This window comes from Prinia subflava, chromosome 1 (genome assembly GCF_021018805.1).
Source record: "Prinia subflava isolate CZ2003 ecotype Zambia chromosome 1, Cam_Psub_1.2, whole genome shotgun sequence".
In the NCBI taxonomy this organism is placed as follows: domain Eukaryota; kingdom Metazoa; phylum Chordata; class Aves; order Passeriformes; family Cisticolidae; genus Prinia; species Prinia subflava.
In genome coordinates this window covers 91633361-91659468 of record NC_086247.1, presented here as the reverse complement: position 1 = coordinate 91659468, position 26108 = coordinate 91633361, and the positions used below count along the sequence as shown (strand labels likewise).

Below are 26108 nucleotides of genomic sequence, written 5' to 3'. Positions count from 1 at the left end.
TGTAGGAAAACCAGCAAGTTACATACTTTATTAAAAATATGATTTTTACAAGATATTTTACAATATCTTACCAATACAGCATATGTTAGATGATTTTCAATTAAAGCAATTAAAAGTATATCTTTGTTTGGTTTTGTTTATTAACTTTTAGAGGGAAATTTTCTTCACAGTAGCAAAATCAATACTCTGAGATAAAATTTCTAACAAGAATTTCCTTTCTCATAAAATTTTATTGGCAATTCCATTTTTCATCTCTATTGAAACAGTAAAATGTAAAAAACAATGCACTTCTTTTTTTCTTGTAAAAGGTCGTTATTTACTTTAGAAGCCAAGCAGGAGGTACATGTTCAGCTGAGTTCAATCAATTTCTGCATCTTTGATATCTCTTCATTTGCACAGAATCCTGGCTGACAGAAAAATCACTAGCTAATTTACTAGAGTATGCTTTATATGCGAGTGTTGGTTACAGTCTGCTTCACAACCCCCTTGCATCTGAGTTGGAAGTGAGCAAAAGTGCCCCTCCAAACATAGCACTCCACTGCACAGAATCCGACTGTCACCTTGGGCAATCTACTTCTAATGCCTAATATACAAATTCCTGGTTGGATCCAGGTGAATTACTGTGCTTTCCTGTTGCATATGTACAGCAGCAAATCATTGCACTGCTTTGGGCACTGAGGGGAAATTAAAGGGCTCAGTGCATCACTCAGGACAAGATGGGAACACAGACGTGAGAACGACAAGGGTCCTTTCCAGTCCTTTGCCCTAACAGAGCAGGAGACAGAGAAGGAAGGCTGTTCAAAGCCTTGCATAGGTAGTAAGGCCTTGCTTCATTCTAGGCTCTCCCATCTGATGATTCCAAAACTATTTGTAAAGCTTGAGTCACTGGAAGATGCCAAGATGGACACAAATATTATACCAACGTCATGGCAGGGAATTGGGGATGCAGCCAAATTAGGTAACTTCAGTCCAGGACTCACACTGAGACCCACACCTAATACAGCTCCTGCTGTGTTTCTTAGGCTAGAATTGGTCTTTCTGGTGAATGGAAGCCTCCTTTTATAGGAGCAACACCAGAACAAAACTGTGCCTTGCAGAAATGCGGATGGGAGCACGCACACAGCCACACTCTGTCACCAACTGCGTACCTCCCACCAGGTAGCAATTAGCACAGAATGTGCACCACAATATGCAGGCACAATAATCCTTAACTGCTGGCAAGCCTCCTCATCCAGCATCTCCTCTGTTCTGGTTTTCAGTCAGACTCACACAGCCAGCACTGCCCAGCCTTTGGGAAGGGGGCTTCTCCCCATACAATGCCGACCTTTGTCCTGTTGCAGAGTGTCCCTTTCCCACACGGAGCAGTCCCTTGATCTGTGAGTAGTGCCTATGACTTCTTCAGGAACCACTTGCAAAGGACAGTGCAGCTCAGCAGGCCCTTTGTAAATGTGTGGCCATGACACACTAATCAGTAACAATGACCCCTGTAATCATTTACAATGTCTTTGGGCCTCCGTGTGTAAAAAAATGCTGCTATGCCAAGCCAAAGGGAGAAAAAAATTGTGCCACGGTTGTGGCTTTAAAACTGGGACTGTGAAGCATTATTTGTATCAAGGGATGAAATAACAAGTCAGAAGGGTGAGAAAACTTGAAAGGAAATAGGCTTAGGGAAACAGAAGCTAGAAGTAATCAATAAATCATAGAATAAAGTAAAGAGAAAGAACCTTTAAAGTGCCCAGCTTAAATGTCAAGAGTATTAGAACAAAAGAGCTCAAAGCAGGAGAATGTATGACAGGAAAATATGCTGAAATTCTGACAGAAAGTATATTCACTCCTGAGCATGGAAAAAACTACAGGCAATGAAGACCAGCAGAGAAAAACAAAGAAATTCGGCAATTGTGTAAGTTCCTCTTCCTTATATAGTCTGAACACACAGGATCAGTGTTATTGTTTCTAGAAGATTCTGGTTAGTAAAACTGGCTAAAAAAATCCGAACATCCCAGCAGTGGAAAAGATCAGTTTTAAATTTTATAGTATGCTGGGAATGTGTTATCACCTATTTGTGAAGGTATGCCATGAATATTGCAGAGTAATAGGATCTCACTTATGTTATACTACACCAAAAAAGAAACAGAGCCAGGGTGGATTTGGTCTTATATTTATCTCTGAACAAATTCATTTAGCTAAAATTTAGGTTTTTTTCTAATTACACTCTTTCAGTGATGCATTCAATCTTATATAGCTCCAGTCACACATAAGTCTAGGCATACGTGTTTGCCCTACTGAAATCAATGTATATATCCATGCATTTCAAGTTAAGCTAGTACTCAAAATATTTTTCCAAGCTGGAGCCTATGTGCTGATGGATTACCTAGTTAGCTATAAATTGCGTGGTTGCTTCTGGTTTTGGCTACTGGCTCAAAAACAGATACTTATTCTGTTTGAAGCAAGCTTACAATAACTGTTATTCATGTAAAATAACAGATTCTTCTAGCACCACACACATTGGACTTTGTGAAACAAAATTTTCTGTTCAAATGGGGTTTGCAGCCAACTGAGCAAAGGCTGCTTATGCACTCCTTAGCTGAAACGACCCCGCTTTGCTGTACCTTGAAGAGTAAAATTTGGGAAGCTGTCATAGAGGCTGCCCAGATGTGTGTCCCAGTGGAAGGCAGACAGACAAACTTCTGGCCCTGTGCTTTGGGTGATGGGCTTCCTCAAGAATGGAAGATTCCTCAAGAATGGAATTTTAGGGCTTGTGCAGCTATTGTGACACAAATCTGGACTACAGCTATTCTTAAGTGCTGTGCTGGCCCCAGTCACTGCACAGGGCTTTTGTCTGGGCCAAGGGCCAAATAGATACTCTTTGCAATATGTGTGCAGTCAGGACATAGATGCAGTAAAATCACACATATTTCTTGCTGTGGGACTAAAGCATCACCTTAAAACCATGTGGACCTTTCAGGCAACAGCAGGAGAGAAAAAGCACATTGAATTGGTTGTGAAATACTGTCAGTTTAAATCAGGCAGTGGTACTTGATAGGGAAACAGAGAAGCTTAGTCTATTTTAAAGAGTCTTCATTAAACTATCCTGCCCTTCTGCTGCATGCACATAAATGACAGCACTGATGTGCAACAGTAATGTTAGCAGGTAAATTGAGTGTTAATGCCTGTGTTAATGTTTCTGAGCATGCCCGCTATAAAAAGGAGATGTTTCCAAAAACCTTATGGGTCTGACGTGATCAGAGTGCTGAGTCAGGGAAAAAACTCAACTTACTGCAAGTGCTCATTTGACAGCAAAGGATTTTGTGGTATGCCTCAATGAGACATTTAAAATTTCACTCATAATTTTATGAAATGTCTCTCATTTAAGTTGTCAAAGCCTGACAGGCTTGTTAACAGCATCAAGGGGTGAATGGTCCTTCATCTTCTTGCTCTTGCTCAACTGAATGATCGATGAACAAACTAAAGCTGACAGCTGCTGCGAAGATATCAAGAATCAAAGGAGGTGCAGAAGATGTTTCTACTCCTCCCTGTCTAATTCAGCCTAAAGAATTTGATAGTCTGTTCCAGAAAAGGTTGTAAAAGCAAGAACACCAGTAGCTTAAATCCTGTCCTTAAGTCCAGCTTTTCTGCCCATTCCAGCAAGGCCCACTACAGTGGCACAAGGCAAGGCAGCTCATGAGGCTGGGGTCCACTAGTAATTTTCTGTTTCCAGGGGTCTTCTTCTACCAGGAACCCAGAAGCTGAGAACCCTATAACGGAATAAACATAAAAGGCTATCAGAGTGTCCCCAGGATTTACATGGTATCTTGACAAATTTGACTCTAAGAACAGCAAAACAACTATTTTTCTTAATTGTCCTCCATTAAAATGCCAGCATTTTTGGGGGCAACATTAACTCTCACTTTAATTTAATGTCTTCAGTCTATGTCTAAGTTTCCCCAAATTTTCCTGTAAAAAGTAGTGACGCACATGAAATACAATTTTTCACAGCATATCAATACTTGCTGAAAGCCAAGTTTGACTTTCAAGATGTACTTGAAACCTCATTCTAAGAATTAATGAGGGAACCAAAGCATGTTACATGAATAAATGGCCAGTCAGACTAGCTAAGTTTTGAGCATTAGGTCAAGATTATAATAAACCAGGCGAATGACATGCAAACCAAAAGTGACTCCAGTCTCAGGATGTGTAATACACTGGGGAGACACACAAAGGGCCAAGGGGAAACTGCACAGCCTTCTCAGAGACATTTTGTGATCAGGAAGTCAGACATCATTAAATAAATTATTCCTTAGATGTTATTCAGCTCTCTCCTATCAAGCCAGCAAGGTCTACACTGCAGTTATCACATGCTTGGCCAAACTGATAAACTTTAATGATGAGGTGACAGGCTTGGCATATTAGGGGAGAACAAAGGATGTGATTTCTTTCAACTTTGGCAGGACCCTCAGCATTGTATCCTGTAACATCACTTGCATAACATTCAACAAACTGGTGAACTAATAGTAAGTAAATGGACAGTGGACTATCAGTTTACAGGTGGTCTGTAGAACTGGCAGAACTGGGCTCAAAGGCCTGTGATGTGGCTGGTGTGTCCAGCTGGAGGCCAGTCACATTTTTACTGTGAAGGTAATTGAACAGTTGAATAAGTTGCCTAGAGAGGATGTGGAGTTTCCCACCTTGGAGATATTGAAAGCCTCAGCGGACACAGCCCAGAGGACTTGAGTTCTAGTCTACACTGCTTTGAGAAGGGAAGTTGGAGTAGATGATCTCCAGAGGTCCTTTCCCACCTCAGCCATTCTGTGATTCCGTGACAGCTCCATCTTTGTCTATACCTTGAAGGTATTAGCATACTGAATGCTTGTTGCTTTTATTCTAGGAATGGCACCATCAGTGTTTTTTACAGAAAGTGTATCAGTTTATTGTAATTTCCTTGACATACAAGCTGAATTTACAATTCTATTGCCATCCTTATTTTTCCCATTTCTTACTTCAACTTTGCAGAGAACTCTCTAATGAATAAAGTCTATAGAGTATCTCACACAATGAGAAAAGGGAAGAGCTGATTACCCTTTATTGAGAAAGAGTCATTTTTAAAGCTGCATTTGTTACCTAGTTCTGTTGAGTCAGCACAAAGCCTTTCTTTGTTGCAGAGTAGTTTGTCTGCAGTGTGTGTACCACAGTGTCCTTTGTAAGCATGCCATATAGAAGGTCTAGTATTCCTATTCCAGGGTTAGCAACTCTGCATGGTGCCATGGTCCCAAGAGAACCGCAGACAAGGAAAGCCACTTTCAGAAGCTCCATTTTCCTCCTATTTCTAGTGCAGTGGCCCTCAACTGAGGCAGCAGCAAGCTCAAAAAAATAATTTTAGGCCAATATTTAGAGTTATGTGCTAAAACAAATGCAGGGCTTGTGTACTTGTATATGAGGCTCATCCTGCCCTGCACTGCTGCCCAGCTGCTAAGTGAATCCCCAGCCATAATCCCAGAGTGAAGCAGATGTTGGGGAGCATAGAGACAGGGTGCTCTTCAGCACCGCATGAGATGCATCTAACAACAAGCAAGCCTTGCTGTTTGCCAGTGCCTGATGCTGATTATAAGCATCTATCACAGGAAATGGAGATGTGGCTACACAGGAAAAGTTGGAGCTAAGCCCCTCTGGGGAGGGATGCCCCATCTGTTCCCCAGAACCGCTCTGCTCCATCCGAGGCTTCAGGGAGGCACAGGGCTGAAACACTCCTGGGAATATTACTGGTGGGCAGGGAATCAAACAGGTCACAGAGTCCTCTTCAACCCACCCAGTGCATGTGCTGAAGTTAGTCACTACCAGTAGCTGCTATATTTATAGAGGGATGTCGTAAGTTTGACGTAAGACATGATTTGTTTTTTCTGTACAGCAGGGCAAAGGTGCCTTTCTCCTCCCCTTCTTCAGTTTTTGGATAAACCCTTACTTGTTTTCACAGGAACATTAGCTCAAATCTGCTGCTACTGTGCACAGCCGATAAAACTATTGCTTGGAAAGACCATATGTCACATGGAACTATTCAAGAGGCATAAAGCCCCGCTTTTTGCCAATCCTTTAAAGATACGATTTTATGCTCAGTTAAAATGGAAAAGAGCATTATGTTTAAAGATAAACCCATTTACTGTGCAGCCTCTTTGCTAAATTCTGTCACCAAATTACTTGTTAGTAAGACATTTGGACTGCCTTTAAAAAAAAAAAAGTTGTTGCACATCGCTTTCTCCTTGTTTATCAGTTGCTATGACAATGCTAATGACAATATCACTACAGACAAGGACTAAAATCTTTTACTAGAGACAACAAAAGGCAAAACCAGTTCTGAGGAGAAAGTTCCCTTTATTAAAATACTTCTTGTTACCCTCTTTGACCCAGGTAGTTGACCAATATTCAGGTCCCTACAGGTTGTTTCTGTTTGGAGAACAAATGGATGAGGGAGTGAATTGAGCTTTTAAACGTGCACCTGTTTGTTTAGAAAGACTGTACACAATGTCCCGTTACTCTGGACACAGAGGGAGTCAAAACAATAGTCAGTGTTTTCTCTTTTCACACTTTCAAGCTTCTTTTGAGCCACAGCTCAAGTTATCTCTCTCTTAGGTTTCTCTCAAGGTCAGGCTACAAGGGTTTTCCTTGCTTGCTCTGGCGTGTCCTTGCTACTTGCTATGTCTGCTTTTCTGATGTTTCTGCTGTCACTTTCTGAGTTGCTCCATTTCATCATATGCCACCTTGTCCCCAGCCTTTGCAGTTGGATCCTGGAGAAGTGCCTCAGCCCCCACAGTTCAGCACTGTAGGCATGTGTGCCGCGGTATGTAGGGTGCGGAATGCTATGGGGCAGCTCCTGGAGTCTCAATGAGGATGTCCCAAAAAGAAGGCAGCGCTTTTCCTAGGGAAAGGAAGCTTTCTCACCCACCATCTTCCGCGAGGTTTCATGGCTGACTTTCAGCATAACACCAAATTTATTTCCAACACAGTGTATTTTTGCTCCCTGTCAGAACAGTTTCTCTACAGTAGTGCTATAAGGTGGGGGAGCAGAAAACATGTTACTATTTCCTAACAAAACAGCCTCTGATGCAACTATAATAAAGTTGTGAAAAAGTCCTACAGGAGTTAAACAGATTTGACAGCATCTAATTTCCATAAATTTAGGGCCTGATCCTGCTTTTCTTTTGCTAATGAGTACTAGAGGGAGATAATGCATGATATTTTCAGACAAACTAAAGACAGAAATAATGCCCCAGCTCAGCAACAAAAGACAGGTGTGGGATTGAGCTGTTGGAACATTTTTATGGCCAACAGAGCTTATTTCAGCATTCCTGCTCTGGGTTAGACCCATCTTTGCTGTGACCAACAGGTCTCCTGTCCAGGCCTGACTGAGATACTCAGACCGTGCCTCTGCCAGTAGCTCTGCTGCTGTCCCTTGCGGCTCTTTGGTTAGAACAAAGGTTGCATATAGCATAATCTCCACTCAGACAGGGAAAGGTCTTTGATTTTGAACAGAAAAAACTCATAATAGTTGCATTTTCTTTTGCTTTTAAGGAACAGACACCACCGGTTTTAATTTCTCATGTTTATGCTAGGGCTATTAACATGGCCCATTTGACACATAAGGAAACTGCTTCTAGTTGTTCTCAGGCATGACACATCTCTAATTTTCATATACTTTCTTTTTATCATTTCTTCCATAAACCCATGTCCTACCAACTTCCTACCTTTATATTTATGTAGGTGATGGTCTGTAGTGGGGTTTAGTGTAGACTCTGAATGAGAAAGATCCTCTGGTATGACCTCATACACCTATAACTTTGGATACAACTCCTTCACTACCACAGATTAACCAGCTATAATTTTCTGAGGGCCCCAGCACCACAAATTATGTCTTTGGCCACATTCACAGCAGTAATATAATACTTTGGCACTGATGAAACAGTAAAAAGTTGTCTTTCTAGACTGTGTTTCCACCATTAAACTGGGGTGGGCATAGTCCTGTCAGCACTGGTGAACTTCATGCTATGAAAAACCTCTGAATTCAATAGAACCTCATTTAAATGGAATTTCATATACCAGAACAGAGGGAGCTTGCACCTTTAATTAAAAATCTCAGGCTATCCACTCATGCACCCAGTTCTTAATCCCTAGGAAATGCTCTTTGCTAAGACCATTATTTCTTAATTAATAGACAGTGAACGGTATATATTTGGTTTAGCCTTTGAGAAAGGGGATGACTTTTCTCTGAGCACTGTCAAGAGTAAATATCTCTTTGCATGAAGCATCCTGTTATGGGTATATTGTATGTAAACTAAAGTGAGTGATTCTGCTGAGCTCTCAGCAGAAAATGGAGTTTGCAATAGTCATGTTGTCTGAACACAGGTATTCTGAACAGTAGGAAAATGGATTTGGAGGGCAGGGAGGAGAAGTAATTAATTCTCACTTTAAAACTTTGAAGGAAACAATCTGAAAACTTCTAGAAAGATTGTCACAAAGAGACTGCTAAAAGAGGCATTAGTATTCTCAGGTTTAGAGGTTATTAATTTCTTACATTTTCAATAAAGTGATAGTCATTAGGTCAGAGACTAAGGAAAATATCTCCCCTCTCAAGCAAGTATCTTTAACAATCCACTCTACAATAGTTATTCCGTCATACTCTCAGAACAAGGATTTGAGAACTTGTCACTCAGCCCTGAACCTGTGGATCAATCTTAGATTTGTACAAATTGGTACGTGTCCCAGTCTGACCCAGGCCAGAGGGGAGCACTCAAGCTTATTTCTCTTGAACCTGCCACATGATTGGTCTTTATGCTGCCTGTATCCTTACACTGACCTTTTGACGGCTACAAGACAACGCTCAGTCTCAGTCAGCATAAAGCTGGTTGTTGAAGATAACCCATCAACAATTTTGGAGCCAGTGTGAACCCAGTTTCAGCACCTGCAATACAAGTCTAGCTGAGATACAGTTTATGGCATTGAGGGAGCACTGGAACTGGACTTACAGCACTGAGCCACAAACTCAGAAGCATGCCCTAAATGTAAGGAGATTACATTATGAGGCCATTTGCCTCAATCTCTCCTTTTGGATGTGTCACACTTTGCTCACAATGCTTTCACAGAGTCAGAGAGCATGAGACTAACTCTTCAGTGAAGGGTTCAGGGCACTTGCTGGAGAGGGAAAAACACATGGGCTTCAGCACAGACTGAGACACCTCAGTAAAGTAGATCAGTGTCAACAGGAGCAACAAGCCACCTCCAGCCCCACAGGACTCACTGGCCTGCTTAGCTACGCATTTTTGGAGGAGGGCAGAGCATTTGAGGTAATTGACATTCCCACCCCCTTGCTCTACCTCAGACCACTGGCCATGAGGGAGGAAGGTTCAGTCTCATTCTGTTCTTTCCTACCCAGCATCCTGCTGTGCATCCTACATGGGCATCCGTGTCCTTCCCAGTACAAACGATGAGCTCGTGGCTCTGGGCTAGTGCAGCAACCCCACAGTGAGGTTCCAAACAGCTCCTGCACCCTCCTGCCTGTGTCCTGCACCCTGCCTCCATCCTTACTCCGTAACTATTTTGCTCTGTTTTTGGCACCTGGCTTAAGGCTGCCAGGTACCTTGGCAGGCAGTTTCCCCCTATCCTAACCTGACTGGTAGCACTTGACTGACAAAATTCATGCATTAACTCAGGACCTCCTTTGTGCCACCAACAAACAAGCTGTCAGGATTAGTTTAAAGCTCCACCATGTTTAAATAGGTCAGATAGGTGATTTATTCCTTCCTTCATCCTTACATCCTCCTCCCTTTCTATCAGGAACATCTTTTGCTGCTAAACTGATGTTTGCAGCAGTTATTATCAGCACACTGATCTGGGACTTGCCATCATCCCACAAAAGTGAACCTACCCTCAGCTTTGTCAGGAGTGATGTAGTTCCAGGCTTTTATTCAGTGGCATATTCTCAGTTTTGCTCCTGCTGATCATAAGCAGCTTTTTGATGAAAGCAGTACTCTCCACATTTAGTTAAAGCCACCTCTTGTTTAACCCCACAGACCAAAAGCCTCCTCAGTCAAAGGCTGTGACCCCTGAACATTAGGTTAGACTGAACAGACTGTCTGTAGTCACTAGCTATAGCAATGCCTGTCTTTGGGAGTAAAATATTAACACATCCCTGTGGGAAAAGAAAATTCTGACTTAATGATAGCATTTCACATTTTCTAAACAAAAAGTGAGGTAGAGCAAAATCAGGCCCTAGTTCTTTTGCTCGGCTATTATTTCTGACTAAAAGTGAAGTCTTTTTCCAGTTCCATATGCTTAAAATTATTACTGTTTTGAAAAACTGGTATCAGCTGCTTGTGTCCTGCTTTGTTGTCTACAATCCTCCAAAGGCCATTTAGCAAAAGTACTGGAAAACCCTAGTCCTGTGGCACATGTTTTCTCTCCTCTTTCAGAACAGTTCCACTATGCCACTTTTGAAGGGTTTGATATTTTGTTCCTAATACTGATTTAGAAGCATCTGCTAATAAATTGACAGGTTGTGACACCTTCCCATAATTTTAGAGCTTTTTCACCTTAGCTCCTGAGTACTGCTTTTATGGTTTCAGAAGGCTTTTTGTTCACACAGCTTCCATCTTGAGTAGTTCGTTGAATGGGGTTGTCAAGACAGCTATGTTTCATGTACATTTTTCCTGGAACTGAATTCAGTGTTGCCTATAAAATTACAATTCCTCTGTCTGCAGCAGGTTTCATTCTGCAATGGCTAGCTTTTAATTTCTGTGATTTCTCATCTTGCTAGCATCAAATCTATTTAAAATACTTTCATAAGGAGATTGTTTTCATTGGTCGCACTTGAAATTCATTCTCTTCAGTGTGTTACCCTCTTTCATTACACACCTAACAAATCTAGGCTCATCATTTATTCTGTCTGGTGCCCAGTGTGTTCACTGGGAATAGAATGTCTGAATATCTGCACCCAGAAAATGGGAAACCATTGTCATTAGAGCCTTGTTGCTACTCTTTAACACTTGCATCGTGGCACTACTCAAAGGCCCTGGCAAATGAAGCTCTGCTTAGCCTGGATCTGTTCGTACCTATATGGAAAGTGAGTGTATACTCTAAATAATCATTGGCAGATGAAATAAGTCTTTGCTAAATGTAGCTTGCCAGCAGCGTAGTTTTTCTTCATCTAAGATGTGAACCCCTGCGTATCTTCTGTCTCCAGTAATGTGTCATTACAGTGAGGCTTTTTTTACTACTTTTGGTTGGCAGATTCCTGCTCTATAGATTACTTCTAAGGGAGGCCAGTGAAAAGTAACCAGACAAGCAAGCCTAATGTCAGCCTGTGGGTGTAAACTGGCCACGCAAAGATATGCTTTGCTTTAGTCACAATTAACAAATAAAGATTTTCTTCAATCACAATTAAAGAAAAAAGAAAAAAAAGAAACAAAACCCAAAAAGGGTATAATTTAAAGACTGGACACACTGCCTTTATGAAAGCCATTGTTTTAAACTTTAAAATACTTTTTGTTTTTCCTATCAAATCACCAAAGACAGAAAGTGATTGAGAGCACTGAATAAGGGTCCAGATCAAAAATATCAAGTAAAAATGGTAAGCACAGGCAGGGTCTGATTTTCTGTTTCTGCATGACAGTGTTTGAACTTGGGCATACAGAAGAGGTAATCAATTCAGAGCAATCCACTGATTCCTTCCTAGGGCTCGCAGAGACTTACCTGATGTCCAGAAGTCTGAAATCTGTGCTAGGCATATGTCTTTTCCTCAACCTTCTCCATAGGTGCACCTGCAAGTATGGAAATGGAAGCCTGTTTGCTGACAACAGATGAGACACAGCACCCTTTCAGCCACTTTTCACCTGGGGGCTGCTTAGGGGGGATGTCTGAAAAGTCAGAGAGAGCACCCAATCCTTTTCAAAACCAGGCATGACATGAACTGGGATCTCTTTTAATCAAAGATTGCTGGCAATATAGTTCAGGACAGGGAGGGGAGAAATAGTTAATTTATCACAAAATTTCCTATTTCTACTTGCAAATACTAGACACATTTTAAAAATCTGAATGTTATTTTGAAAGCTAGTTATATGAATATGAATGTTATAGTAATGGCTAATTTTTATAGAGATCTTTTCACACTATGTCTTCACATATTCATAAGTATTTGGTGCTGTGTGCAATATTATTACTTATGTGGTAATAGGGCAGTTGAAAAATGGTTTAATTTTACTGGCATATCACTAAGCACTCCTGCTCTCTGGTATAAAAACAACTGCATAAATATCCTGTTTGTTTTTTAATGAAATAATATTGACAGCCTGAGCATTACAACAGAAACAGGAAGCACTCTGTACTAAGAAAGAAGACAGCTATACTAAATGGATATCATTATCTTCATCTGTCACTAATTTATCTGTTACTAATTACTCTTAATAATTTTTAAAAGAACACTTTTAAAAAATGTAAATAAAAATAGTGAAATTTAAAAAATCCTTCTCATCTCTGAATTAGACTTTCAAAATGGCTATAATTTCTGGTTTTTCCTAAATAAACTTTTTAAAAAGGCAAAAAACACCTTAACTATTTCCAGTGAAATAAAAAATCTGAACTTCCCCCAGCTTCAAAAAAACCAAAGACTTTCAGTAGCATGTTGCTGGTCTTGTTACCAAACAATTTTATGTTTGAAGTTTTCTTGGTGGTACCACAAATAATAGCTTACATTCTAAATACTTCCTTTTTGAATTACGTGCCAGGTCAAACTCTGCTTTTATTATGCATTAAGTACTTATGCTAGCTCACAGGTATTTGGGGGATACCATCCATCATAAAGCTGGGACAGATTTAGCAGTCTCCTATCTATTTCATTCTACCTTCCCTTTTTTAAATGACTTACATTAAAAGTATCACCTTAGAAACACCACAATATGCTGAACTCTCACTTGTTTTTTCACTTTTTTACACCTAAATAACTGGACAAAGACTTTCCAAAGCACCAATATAGCTCAGTTCTATCACACTCCATGCCAGACAATTTGGGTAAGTTTTAGAAGAAGCTGAGAAGTTGTTTCTTGTTTTGGTTTCTACTACACTTCTACGCAGTGTACAAGTTATTTATTTTATTTATTCTGATGCTTTACTAAATCATTGCACTTTGATGCTTTTTCTTGGTCATTTGACCTTGTATACTTACTACTCAAGAGGGGTGTGAGAAGAGACATTTGTATCTTATTCTGTGTTTAGAAGGGGGAATTCTGTTTTGGCTGTGTTGTGACTGCTGACAAACACTGACAAGGGCAGCCGGGGCCAGTTAATCTTTTGCAAAGTTATGCAAAACCAATTGCAGAAGTCCGATACAAAGCACTCGTCTTCAGATTCCCAGCTGCCAAATACACCAGAGGTTTTTTTCCCCCCCAGTGTTTTCCTAAGTAAGCACACCAGCAGGGTACAAAATAACTCACTTGTGCATCTTGGTATTTTGCCCACCTTTTCTGCTAATATTTTCTTCTCTCATCACCTACAACCGTTCAACCGTTTCCCCAATGCCAACACATTTTTTGGTAAGATCTGTGGTTGATGGCTGAAAACCCCCTCAACCTCCAATTGCTATCTGCAATGTGATTAGACAGGTCAAGTTTAATTCCAGCACCGTGCATGAATCTGTTATCCAATCATCCTAATGATACACTACTCAAACCAGCAGTGAGGCTGAGGATGGAAAGAAAACCTTGATTGGAAGTTGTCTGCCAATGATTGGAGTTTGTTATGAAAGAACAGTAACGCAATCATCCTTGGCTCCTTTTGCCAAAGGTAAGGAATGTTCATGTCTCTTCCTTGTCACTGTACGTGGAGCTGTGTGACAGATGAGAAAGGCATGCCAGAAAGAATGCAGAATTGCAGGAGGGACTGCTTTTCCCCAAGGTTAAGGCAAGGGTATATGCTTAATCAGGTCAGCACCTTTAAGAAAATATCATCTTTCAGGTAGAAGATACAGCCCCTCCTCAGCTGAATATTGCTCTTCAGGTTACATAATCCAGCCTGCTGAATCAAGAAACCACCAGTGGCAGTCCCAGACAACTTGTTTTGGTTTGCCATTTCATCAGTAGTTGCATGTGTTTGAGGCACTCCCATGTTTAGTGGAAGATGCCTCCTTGCAGGGGCATAGCTTCCTGGATGGCATACACGGCTTGCTGCACACCGGGCCAGGGCCTGAGCATCTCCCAGGAAACAGCCCTCCAGCCAGCGAGATGTGCTACTTGATAAGGGAGGAATCACTCCAGATCAAGACAGCAACAGTGAGACGCAGGGACAGGCTGAATCAGCACAGGCAGATCAAAATGTCATCACAGCTGTCACATCTGTATGCTAAAGTTTCTTGCAGGGAAGTGAAATAGCTGGAGGAGGGAACTCTTTGCCTCTAGTTTTCATAATACCACTCCAGAGCTGCTCTGTATGCATGCTTGCCTTTTTGAGACTCTTTGGGATGTCTTTCATCCATGGGAAAAAAAACTCTTTCCCAAAACAGACTACAAACAGAGGCACCAGAGTCAAGCAGGAGCACTGAAACACTTGTGCTACAGTGCACTAGAGCCTTTATTTGTAGCTGTCCTGCAACTGCACCTCCCATCCCCACTTCCAGAATACCTCCTTGTCCTTGAATGTGCCAAACACAAGACTTGGCACTAAGAGTTGACTTCTTTGAAAACATAAATTGACAGATTACCTTATTTTTTAAGAAGCCCCACTTATTCCATTCTCCCCAGAGCCAAGCACTGCTGTGCAGTCATGTAAGAATAAAATACACTCTCTCTTTTAAGTCACTTTTCATTTCTGTGCTGGGGTTGTCCTGGCTATATAACCTCTGAGCTGCTGGCAGGATGGTCTTTTGTCCACCCAGGTTCTACCCACAGAGGCAACACATTTATGAGAAAAGCTCAGCCCTCAAAGACAGAGGAAAGGGATCAGACAACTGCTAGCTCCAGGCAAAGACCTGACAGGGCTCCCTTCATGACCTTGAGCAAATCACAGAATTATAGAATTGTAAAGGTTGGAAAGACCACTAAGAACACTGAAGTCATGTTACCACCCCAGCTTCCTCAGTGGTAAAACAGGCCCCAATGCCCTATATCAGACACTGAGCAAACCTCATCATCTCATAATACTCATTATGTAGTTTTACTTCTTATTTCATAGAATCATAGAATGGCTTCGGTTGGGTCGTTCCAACCCCTCTGCATTAGGCAGGGACACCTTTCACTAGCCCAGGTTGCTCAGAGCCCAACCCAACTTGGCCTTGAACAATGGGGATCCATAAGGGATGGGGCATCCAGAGCTTCTCTGGGCAACCTGTTCCTGTGCCTCACCACCCTCACAGATACATTTTCTTCCTAACAGCCTATCTAAGCCCACCATCCTTCAGTTTAAAGCCATTCCTATTTCCTCTTGTTCTATCTCTACATGCTGTTGTCAAAAGTCCCTATCCAGCTTTCTTGCAGGCCCCCTTCAGGTACTAAAGGCGCTGTAAAGGTATTATAAAGGAAGACGCTGTTAAAGTCTCCCTGCAGCCTTCCCTTTCCCAGGCTGAACAGCCCCAGCTGTCTCAGCCTCTCCTCGAAGGAGAAGTGCTCCAGCCCTCTGATCATCTTGCATGGCGCCCCTTTCAACTCCTTTGAACAGGAGCATGTCCTTCCTCAGCCCATTCTCAGCACTCCCAGCTACTAATACTTAACAACTTATTCTCCCTACGATATTTACCAACAACAATGTGACAAAAACTGATTGGAGAAAAAAAAATTTAAAAAAGAAAAATAAAAAGAAAAACAATACATCCAATGTCTGAGCCTGTTACCTCTTTTCGGTGATGAGGTGCGGGGGAGGATAACCCACACCACCTCAGAGAGCTGGAGAAGCGTTCCGCCCATTCCCCAGCCTCACTCCTCCTCCCCCTGTCAACAAACACCTCCTCAATACGTCGAGATTCCCGCAAAAACACCCCGAGCGAGAACCGCTCTGGCGCGTACTTGAAATCGCTGGGAACGAAGGCGCGTTGGGTGCAAGAGGCACGTTCCGGGCAGTGAGGGGTGCCTGGGGCGAGGGTGGGTGCTGGGGGCAAGGAAGCTGAAGCGGAGCTTTCTCCTCGGGCCTTAAGGAAAGGAAAGACCTTTTTTTTTAATTTATTTTTGACTGGGAGGGAGGGTTGTTTTTGTTTTAAAGGAAGGGAGGGATCCTGTCCGCCCTCCTCGGCGCGGCCCCCGCCACCCCAGGCCCGTCAGGCGGCGGAGGCGCGGCCGCCGGGCTCCCCCTGGAGGCGGCGCGGGGCGGTAGCGCTGGGGATGGCCCGGCCGGGCCGCGGCCCTTCCTGTTTCGGCAGCTGGAGGAGTAGTAATAATGACAAAAAAAAAAAAACAACAACTCCTTTATTATTGTTGTTGTTGCTTTTATTATTCGTATTAATGTTTTTTAATGGGATTTACCAGTAATCGTTGCATGGACATGCCCTCGGAAGAGTCAGCAGGCTCTGGAACAGCGGTAGCTGCCAGCCAGATGGGGCCCGTCGCCTCCCAACACGACTTTTCCCCCCGAAGGCTGATCAATACCCTACTCCTGCAGGCAAAATCGGATCTGCGTGAGCTCTGCGCGCCTGAGAAGTGCAGGATTGCAGGAGCGGGGCTCTGCGGCCACGCTGCTGCCGAGGATAATGGACGGGAAAGGGGAAAGGCCGATCTCCTGGTGCGTGTGTACCGTGCACTGGCAGCGCCGCCACCGCCGCTGCAGGCCCACCTCGGCCAGCACCCTGCAAAGGAGACTGTGCCGCCGCGGAAAAGAAGGATCTGCAGTCCCTACTTGGTGTGTTAGACGGCACCTTGGAGTGGCTGACCGTAGGGAAGAGGTGGGGGGTGGTGAAAAGCTAGAAAAAGTCTAGGTTTCATCTTAGAATGTATCTACATTATAAATAAGGAGGAAAACTTCCATTGTCTGGCACAGGCTGATGGTGAGGGTTTAGGCTGCGTCAGAAGCCTCTGCAGTTTGTTCTAGTCCCACAGAAGTGGACCACCAAACATATCAGAGATTTCTGATTGATGAATTTCTTGTTCTTAGTGAAGCCCTGGCTACTCAGGCTTTGAAGAGTGGGCACTAGGTCTGGAATTAACATGTAGGGGAGTCTAAGAGCAGTGAAACCTGTACACCCTGCTTTTTCTCATGCTTTGGAGATAGGCTACCAGTCCTGCTCAGAGCAATGTCTGTGTTGCCTCAGTCTTCAAGCCCCATTACAGGTGATTAAAATAATCTAGATTTAACAAATTCCCAAATCACCCTACCCAAGTCCTTGTATGAAAGAAAGGGCATCATTTCCAACAGACTGGATGTGGAAAAATTAATTTCCTGGCATCCAAACATAAGAACAGCCATGCTGGTTGAGACAAGTCCATCCAGCCCAATAGCCTGTCTCAAACATAAACAACAGCTGATGCCTGGGGAACAGCATAAGAGAGGGGTAAGCACACAATGATAGTTCCCTGGCATGCTGTCCCAAACTCCAGCAAGCTGTGGCTCAGGGACTTCCCTGAGACAGATGTGGTATCTTTAAATTTAATAGCCCTTGATGGATTTTTGCTTCCATGAATTTGTGTAATTGCTTTTTGAACTCATATCAATTTTTGACATTGCAGCATCCTGTGACAATTAGTGGCACACTTCAACAAAGCAGGGTTTAAAGAAGAGCCCTTATTTTGTTTGTTTTGAACAGGCCACCTAATAATTTCATCTGATGCTTCTAGTTCTTGTGGTATGAGAGTCAATTACAATCATTCCCTATTTGCCTTCTCAGTGCCATTCATGGTTTTACAGATTTCTCTCATGTCCTCCCTCGCATTTTGATTTTTCAGATACGTATTCTTAATCTATTTTGAAATCCCAGTACAGAAGCCATGTCACAGCCTGGACCTTCCTCTGGCCCTAGTGTTACCATTTTGGAGCTAGTAGGCTTGAACAACACCATTTTCAGGATATAGGCACATCAGATGTATTTATATCAGGATGCAGCAGTGTTTTTAGCTTTGTTTCTTCCATACTAAATTCTAAAATTTTATTTACTTTTTTTGAATGCTGCTGAGAATGGATCTGGCATTTTCATAAATATGTCTATATCTCACAGCTCTTCAAGCATTTCTTTTCTGAGAGCTAACAGTGAGTCCAGCACCCTCAGCTCTGTATGTAGAGTCTGCTTTGCCCACTGGCATTACACTACTCATATCTATGTTGCCTTTCCTCTGTTTTATCATCCAATTACTCAGTATCATGAGATGATGTTTTTGTCATGTGCCATGTTTTTGCTACCAAAAATAATATTCTATCACCCACAAGTTTGCCACCTTGCTGTTCAACCCCTTTCTAGTGTATGCGTCTGGCAGATGGGTTTGATATTTACTTAAGATCGTGGTGAAATTAAAGGGGTCCTGGAGGAGGAAGTACTGGGCAACTATTTCTCCTCTTGCCATCAGCACAGCTTGCATCTCACCTAGATTCAGACTGAGCCAGCTGCTCCTCAGGGAGGTGCTGGCAGGCTCTTTTTGACCCTGCAGCACATTTGGAGGAATGCTGGTGCAGGCTGTCCGTCGTGCGCAAGGCCAGCTGTTCAGCTGACACAACCAATTTACGGCTGGAGACGAGGAGCCAGCCATCACGGGCATGGGGACAGCTGACATGAAGGTGGAGTGGCCTCAGCTGGACACGGTGATGGAGACAGGTGGGGTGGCCTGAACAGGGTCTGCGGGGCAGTGCTGGGTTGAGGGCGAACCTGGAGAGGCAGTGCCTCCATTCTTTGCCCACCCTGTGGTGGTATCATCGTCGTTCCCTCCACACAACCTGACAGGTATGTTTGTTATTAATAACAAGCAAGACTTTCAGAGGCTTCCTCGCTGCTTGTCAGTGCTGAGCACGGCCGGTCAGAGCGTGCTGTGAGCGCTGCTCACACAGCCAGAGCTGTCCCCGGTGCGTCCCCATTCTAGCGTGTCAGCCAAGCGTTTAAGACACCTGCTTCTTTTCACTCCTGCGCTGGCCACAGACTAATAGGGACAAACGGGAAGAGGACCTAGCAGAATGCAGAAAATAATCATCCTGTGCCAAAAGGGAATGTATGATCAAAACTACAATGGGCAGGCAAGCAGCGAGGCAGTGACCCAAGGCAGCGCAATGTGTCAGGAAGAGAGAGCAGCAGCCCAGGGACAACAACAGCCCAGAGCCTCAATTTGTAATGACTGTGTGGACCACATGCCAAAAAGTCTCTCCCCACCTCCTTGCTCCAGAGAGCTCTCCTAATGTTCTTAGCCACTTGGACATCACAAGAAAAAGAGCCTGCACATTTCCAGCACACAACCAAAGGCATTTGCTTAAGCAAAGCGCTGCCGTGCTTCGGCACTGCCGAACCTGCCTCTGACTCGAAGTGCTCTAAACACCTGTGAGTCAGATGATGGGAAATTCTCCCTGTCTTCACAAGCATAGATGAGTTTGAACCTTCTGGGCATTTTAACAGTGTACCATCTGCACATATAACCTTTTTTCTGAGCACACTGAAGTCTTGTAGGAGGATGTTAAATCCAGGAACCAAAATAAGGAAACATGTTTACACCTGCTACATCTGTTCAAGAATCTCCAGCCTCTATTACACTTTTGACTTTCACATTCCCCCTCCTCCTCTTTCCTGTTTGGTCAAATGCCACCATGTTAAAAACAATCCTGTGTTTTTCCCCCCAAGTCTCACAGACTTTCTATCGAATCTTGTGAAAACTTACAGCATATGAAAGAAGCTGTGAAATGGTCTAGCGACAGAAGCAAGTGCTGGCTGCAGTCTTTCTTCCTAATCCAGGATTTTCATATACTGGGATTCATTATGAAGAAAAATTACATTAACTACATGAAATATGGTGATTTTAGTTTTCTAAACTAGAACGAAAAATGAAGAGTCAAACCATTTTTGGTACAGAGGAAATCTTCCAGAAAACCAGGTACAATTAAAAAAAAAAAAAAAAAAGGGATTATGAAAGGTATTATAGCACACCAAAAAGGGAGCACAAATAAGATCTCTGTTAGCAGATGTCCCAGTCAGTTATAGCTGGTTTGCTGTAGGAGACAAAACACACTAGTATCTTCTGTCAGAGGTGATCTGTTTCACAAAAAGAATTACCTGTATGATCGCTCTTATTGCCAAGTCAGACCCCTATATGAAACATTTATGAAAAGGGAAAAAAAATTCTCACTTGTTGGCGGTGATAGCAAAATAGTTCTACTGAGAAGAATTCAAAGGAGATTTCATAATTTTCACCAAATTTTATGTTAAGGTTTTTACTGAAAATGTAAAATGTTTTCAGTGAAGCAAGAACTTTGAATAAAATTAATTCAAGAGTGTCCAGTAGCATTTTTATAACCATTCAAATTAAGGTATTGATAAAGAGGTGGAAAAAAATAGAGCAAGAGATACAAAAAATATTGGATAAATTTAGACATTTTTCTATGAGTAATCTATTTTTTCTAATGACTTTTCTCTTGGAAGATTTACATTGGATTTGTGAACATGTGAACTGGATTATTAATAATATGGGCAAGGTGGGGGTACTGGGAAAAATCCTCTTCTCCTTGTCATTTCCTAATAAAGGCACGTTAATAGAAGAGAAATGTTTTCATGGGTCAACAGGTAACTAAGGAGAGTGCCATTCAGCGATTGTGGCATTTGGTGTTATGATAGAGGCCTCTGTTTCTTTGAATTGCTGTGGGATGCTTGTGTGAAGCATGCTTCCTGCAACAGTATGAGAAATTAACAATATTAAGGTCAATATGGGACGTATTTGGGAAGGTTTGAGGCAAGTCCTGTGGTCCTAACTCAGGCAAATTCTCACTGACAGGTCTTGGCCAATACAATCTGCAGGTGTCCACTTTCTTTCAGCATTTAGCCCAGTATTCAACCAGAAGAAAGCAGTTCAGTAATTCATTAGGATATGATCATGCCGGGCTGGTTACTAATTGTTCAAAATACCATTGGAGGCACTCCAGGATGCTGCACAGCACTCCACAGCTGGCAGCCATGGTACACAGGCGGGTATGCCACCCAAATAGAGCTGAATAGCATGAGAGCCACAGGAGGAAAGCAAAAATCCCTTGCTTCCAAGCCCATGGGAACCTTCCTGTGTTGTGAGGAGGGAGCTGCAGGTGCAGGGAGCTGCAGGCAGGATGAGTGCAATGCGCAACCCCACTGCCTCATGCCAAAGAGAAATGTTAGCGGCAAAATAATTTTACTCCTGGCTGTCAAATGGGAGCTGCGGGGTTCCTCTCCTAACAATGAAAGGCAGACTACTGTGCATTAACAGCCCTGCCGGTGCACAAAGTGGCCTAGCCTGTTATTAAACTGTACAGCTAAAGCTGTTGTTCTCCACTTAGCTGAAAGTGAGTTACCATATTGCAGGTCCCCCAAGACGTTCCCTACCCTTGACATATCCTCTCCCTCGCATGAGTGGTAATGACTGGGATCAGATCCCTTAGGCTCCTGCCTGCACTGTTTTGTCTTGCTTTAGAGCAGCTTTTTTGAATAACGGAGATCTGGCCTGTCCCCTCTCCTCTTCTCTCCTCTTCCCCCTCAACTCCCCTCTGTCCCCGAGCCTTTATTCCTGAAACTCTTTAGTGGCCATAATGATCTTTTTTTACAACAAATACAACCAAGATAACTCAGCTGTCCTCTAAGAAGGTTGCAGGTGGGGTTTCCCTGCACAGCATAGATTGGATTTTAAATGTATGCAAATAAGCATTTGTGTGCTCGACCCATGACACAGAAGCATGAGGATTTACTCACTGACAGTTTTTTCTTGCACTTTTGAATGGACGTTGGCAAATTTAGTTCTGAAATTAACAGAACTGCAGTAATAACGTAATTCTGACTACCTGGGAATTTCACAGCCATACTGAGTAAGGACTTGAGCCTAAAAAGCTGTTCAAAAGATACATAGATTTATTTTGTTATACATACATTTTTTTTAAAAGGAAAAGATTTGCTTAATGTTAGTCTCAATTCCTCAGGATAGACTGGATGGCCTTCACATACACCGCCATAACAGATAAAATCAGTCCTTTCCCTGGCAGCCTTTTTGTGTCTGGCTTTGCTTGTTGTGTGTATGCAGTCTTGATCTGTCGCTTTCTCCAAGGCCAGCAAAGTAAACTCATGCTCCTGACTCATAGCTCCAGATGGATTCAAGCTCAAGCACACCGTCCCCCTGGAATTTGGCATATGTAGGTTTATATGCCCTAATCAATCAGGCTGATTTCAGTTAATCCTAATCGTCCTATTAGGGTTCCCAGATAGCAACAACAGCAGCTAGAAATCCCCAAGCAGCCTAATTGACTTCATCTAATTACATTCCTTCTTGAGATTTCCATTAAACTACCCCCTGAATTCATTACAGTGGCTGTAGGTTTTTAGGGCTTCTTAAAAAACATATGCAGCTATTGGGATAGCTCAGTACTAAGGAGCTGAAGTAGTTACTATATATAAGGGCTCGCCACCTCCACACAGCTATCTGTCAGTTGTCCTGCTCTAGCATATATCAAATGTGCCATCTAATCACTGTGGGGGATACCAGTTTTGACTCCCGGCACTTAGGCTCATTTCTGTCGACATGCCGACCATGGTTCTTCCCTCGTAGCACTGAATGAGCCGCACGAGTCAAGAGACTGCCAGCTCCTATTAACCTCTCGCATAAAGGATTTATAGATATGTCTCATTATAAAGTAAGGAGCTGACATTCATCTCAAAAGCAGTTAGCTTGGAAAAGAATGCTCTTTTGTCAGCATTCACCTTCCTCTGCGCTCCTTCTGTGGTAGTAAATTGTAAACTGCTCAGTCGAGATGGCATCTGTCATAGTTAGGTTTCTTCAGCTAATTTGATCACTTCTTCCATTAAAGTAATGCTTTGGCTTCCCAAATGTAGCTAAGCTCTGAATTCCTGTCTTTTGCAGAATACTACAGTGCACTCCTGGGAAAGAAAAAAAAAACGACAAAAATAAGAAGAATGTCCATCTTGATCCTCAGCATTTAAAAAGTGGAAATTTCTGGGGTAAGGATGAAATTTTTTGATCCCAGCCTGGTTTCCTCTGTACATGCAACTGAGATCAGCTTCTGTGAAACCCAGGGAGGCTCAAAGCAAAAGATCCTTTTCATAGGCAGTTTTCTATACAGTATGCATGCATATCAATGCTTTGACTGGAGTTCACTTAAAAAATGAAAACAAAGCGCACAATAGACAGTGGAAAATAGGCACTTTGGCAACTGTCATGTTGGAAAATGCCTTATAAGTGAGACAAGCCTTTGTCCTCAGTCTGTTTGGAAACTGATGCCACTGATCACTTTTACGGACAGTTCCTCTAGGTGGGAATGACACTGATATCATTCACAAGGAAACTGTCAGATTGATGTCAGTGAGACAGCAGAGTGTTCAGGTTCATTGGAAGGAATACAATACCTTTGATAAAATAAAATCCTTGACTGCGCACAGACAGAGCAGGTCGAAAAGGAACGTACCGCTGCCAAATGTTTACTCTTGCATCTCTGCCTCATGGAGGGTGTGTTCTCTTTTGAGGCAGGGCCAAGGACAACCAAGAAGTTCTGTGGGAATAACACCTGATTGTTGCAGGGAAATAACTCTGTAATTGAGCCATAAACAACCTTGTGGTGATTTTAACTAAGTTTAGGCCTTTGTAAATCACAGAATCATAAAACTTCTTTGAGGGCAGATAATATTGTACAAAATATTGATGTTTGCACTAGATTAATGGCTGTTTGATTGTAGAGACCACTGGTGAACAGAGTATCTATCCAAGGTCAGAACTGCAGAAACAGTAAGTCATTAGAAAGTTTTATGCAGAATAATTTGGCCTAAACAGATATTTCTAAGAGCTGGCCAAGGCTGCTAATTACTCCTCAGAATAACTTTGAACCAACATTTTTTGAATCATTTTCATTCCAGAAGGATTAGTAAATCTTTTTAGTAGAAGGAACACACACCAAAACTTATAAAACGCATTTACAAAAAAAAAATCTGAAATAATTAAATGCCAGTTTGGAGCCACTTTTCTCCCTTTTCTTGTTCTATTTTGGCACTAACATGCAAAAGGAAGCTTGGGAGGGGAAGTGTGGGAGGAAAACAAAAAACTAAAGAGAATACAAACTAGAACCGAAGAGACTTTAAGGGCTTTCTTAGAATTGGAGACATTGGTGACTTTATAAGAGATGCAGACACTTAGTACTTTGTAGGCACTGGGAGAAGCAAAAGCCTAATTCCTCCACACTCAGCAGAGGCATTGGCTGAAAATCCCTCTATTGCTTCAGCGAACACAGGCAGTATTTCTACCAGTGCAGTACATGCTCCAATGCAACTCAAACTTATGTAAATAGCTCGACTCCTTACATTAAATATTATGCTCTCCAGATTATTTATGCAACACACACAGAGGAAGATCTCAGTAATTTTGTGGGTGTAAGCTTTAGACTCTTTGGAAAAGCACCTTTCCTGTGCAGTTCACTTTAAAATTGTAAACTTTTGTACTTCAGAAAAATGTGAGCTGACATGTTTCTCCCACTGATACCATGTTCCACATCCCAAACTTCTTCTTTGTCATGTCATCAAGTTATATGATCTAATCAATTCTTCTGTCTCCCCTTCTAAAATACAGAACCACACAGGGGCATGGAAAATATGCAAATTTTAAAAAAGCTCTTGAAATTATGAGGAGCAGAAATGCACTATGTTCAGCTAACACTTCTTCTGAAGCAGTCAGATACTAATGTGTTCTTACAGTGATTATTTCCACCTCTCTTTTTGGGCATGGACAGCTGTGTGCACAGGAAAATTTGGCTTCTGCAGTGAGGTTGTCTTAAACAGTGATGGCACAAAAGGACCAGTAACAGAGGAAAGTTTCTATTTGCCTTTTCTTGGGAAGACATTTCTGAAATAGTGAGGCTCAGTGGGGCTAGAATTTTATCCCCACTGTTTCTGGGGTTTTTTTTTAAGTATGCATTATGAATGGTCTGCTGGGCGTAGCTTTGGGGGCCCAAAGCCACTTAAGGCAGAAGTGCCTAGATGCTTCAGAAAGCCTCCAGATTACATGTCATCCATAGTACCTCCTGCTGGCACTAGGACAAGTTCTTCACCTGTTTCTGGTTCACCACTCACAGCTGTGCCTGCACTCACAAACACCACATAGCTGCCGGCCTACGTGTGGGGAACAGCTGGCTCCCCAGGAAGCCCGGAGAAGTCAAGGGGAGGACAACATTAGTGAATGACAGGCTATGGGGAGGTCCCCAAAGTGCACTTTTGTTCATCTACTCAGTCATCAATTTCACCAGCTCAGCATGTTGGCTGGCAGCTCCTTGAGGTTGCGGAAAACAGGAGGGCACGCTGATGTTTTCTGTTGCACCAACTGGAACAAGAACTGGAAAGAATGATGTCTCAGGTTTCATGGACACATTGGAGCCTTCCTTCCTTTACAAACACAGGGGCTGCATTGTTTGCTCACAGTAATGCCGTGCATGTCATGGTCTGAGGGGGCTAAAGGATAGGGGAGAAGCCAGTGCATTTTGGAGAGCTGAGCAGTAACACCTCATGCATCTGATGGTGGATGGTCAGTGTGATGTTGAGATCAGGTGTGGTTCTGCTGAGGAGGCCAGGTCTGGGGACACACACATCCTCAGTGCTGTTAGGTAATGATATTTTGACCAGCTGACCAAACACCATCAGGTAAAAATTAATCTTAGCATTTGTCTCCCTGCACTGGGAGCGCCTGTACAGCAAGTACACCCTGTGTGGGTGATAAAGGTGGATCCTACACCATCACTTCCTTTGCCTGTCATATATTTTCTTTAGTGAGACAAGCAGGATGAGAGAAAAATCTGTTACTGCAATGTGAGCTCAGGCAAAGCTGATCTCACTGTGAGAAAGTATTAGCTTCTTAATTTGTGCTATTGAAACTGTTCTGCGGACTTCCATTTGGTTGGGAAAGGAACTCCAAAGTACAACAACTGCCGTGCAGGGGAGGCTGCAGATGGCTCAGTAGTAACACACA

The 26108-nt window shown here is 42.7% G+C and overlaps 1 long non-coding RNA gene across 1 annotated transcript; it reads right to left on the bottom strand.

Annotated features, from left to right (window-relative positions):
* On the bottom strand, window positions 1-25822 carry LOC134553585 (uncharacterized). The gene is made up of 3 exons (XR_010081106.1): window positions 15857-25822; window positions 11734-11801; window positions 1-3755 (listed from the first exon to the last, which is right to left on the bottom strand). It is a non-coding gene; the product is annotated as an uncharacterized LOC134553585 (long non-coding RNA).
* Between the last annotated feature and the right edge of the window lie 286 nt (window positions 25823-26108).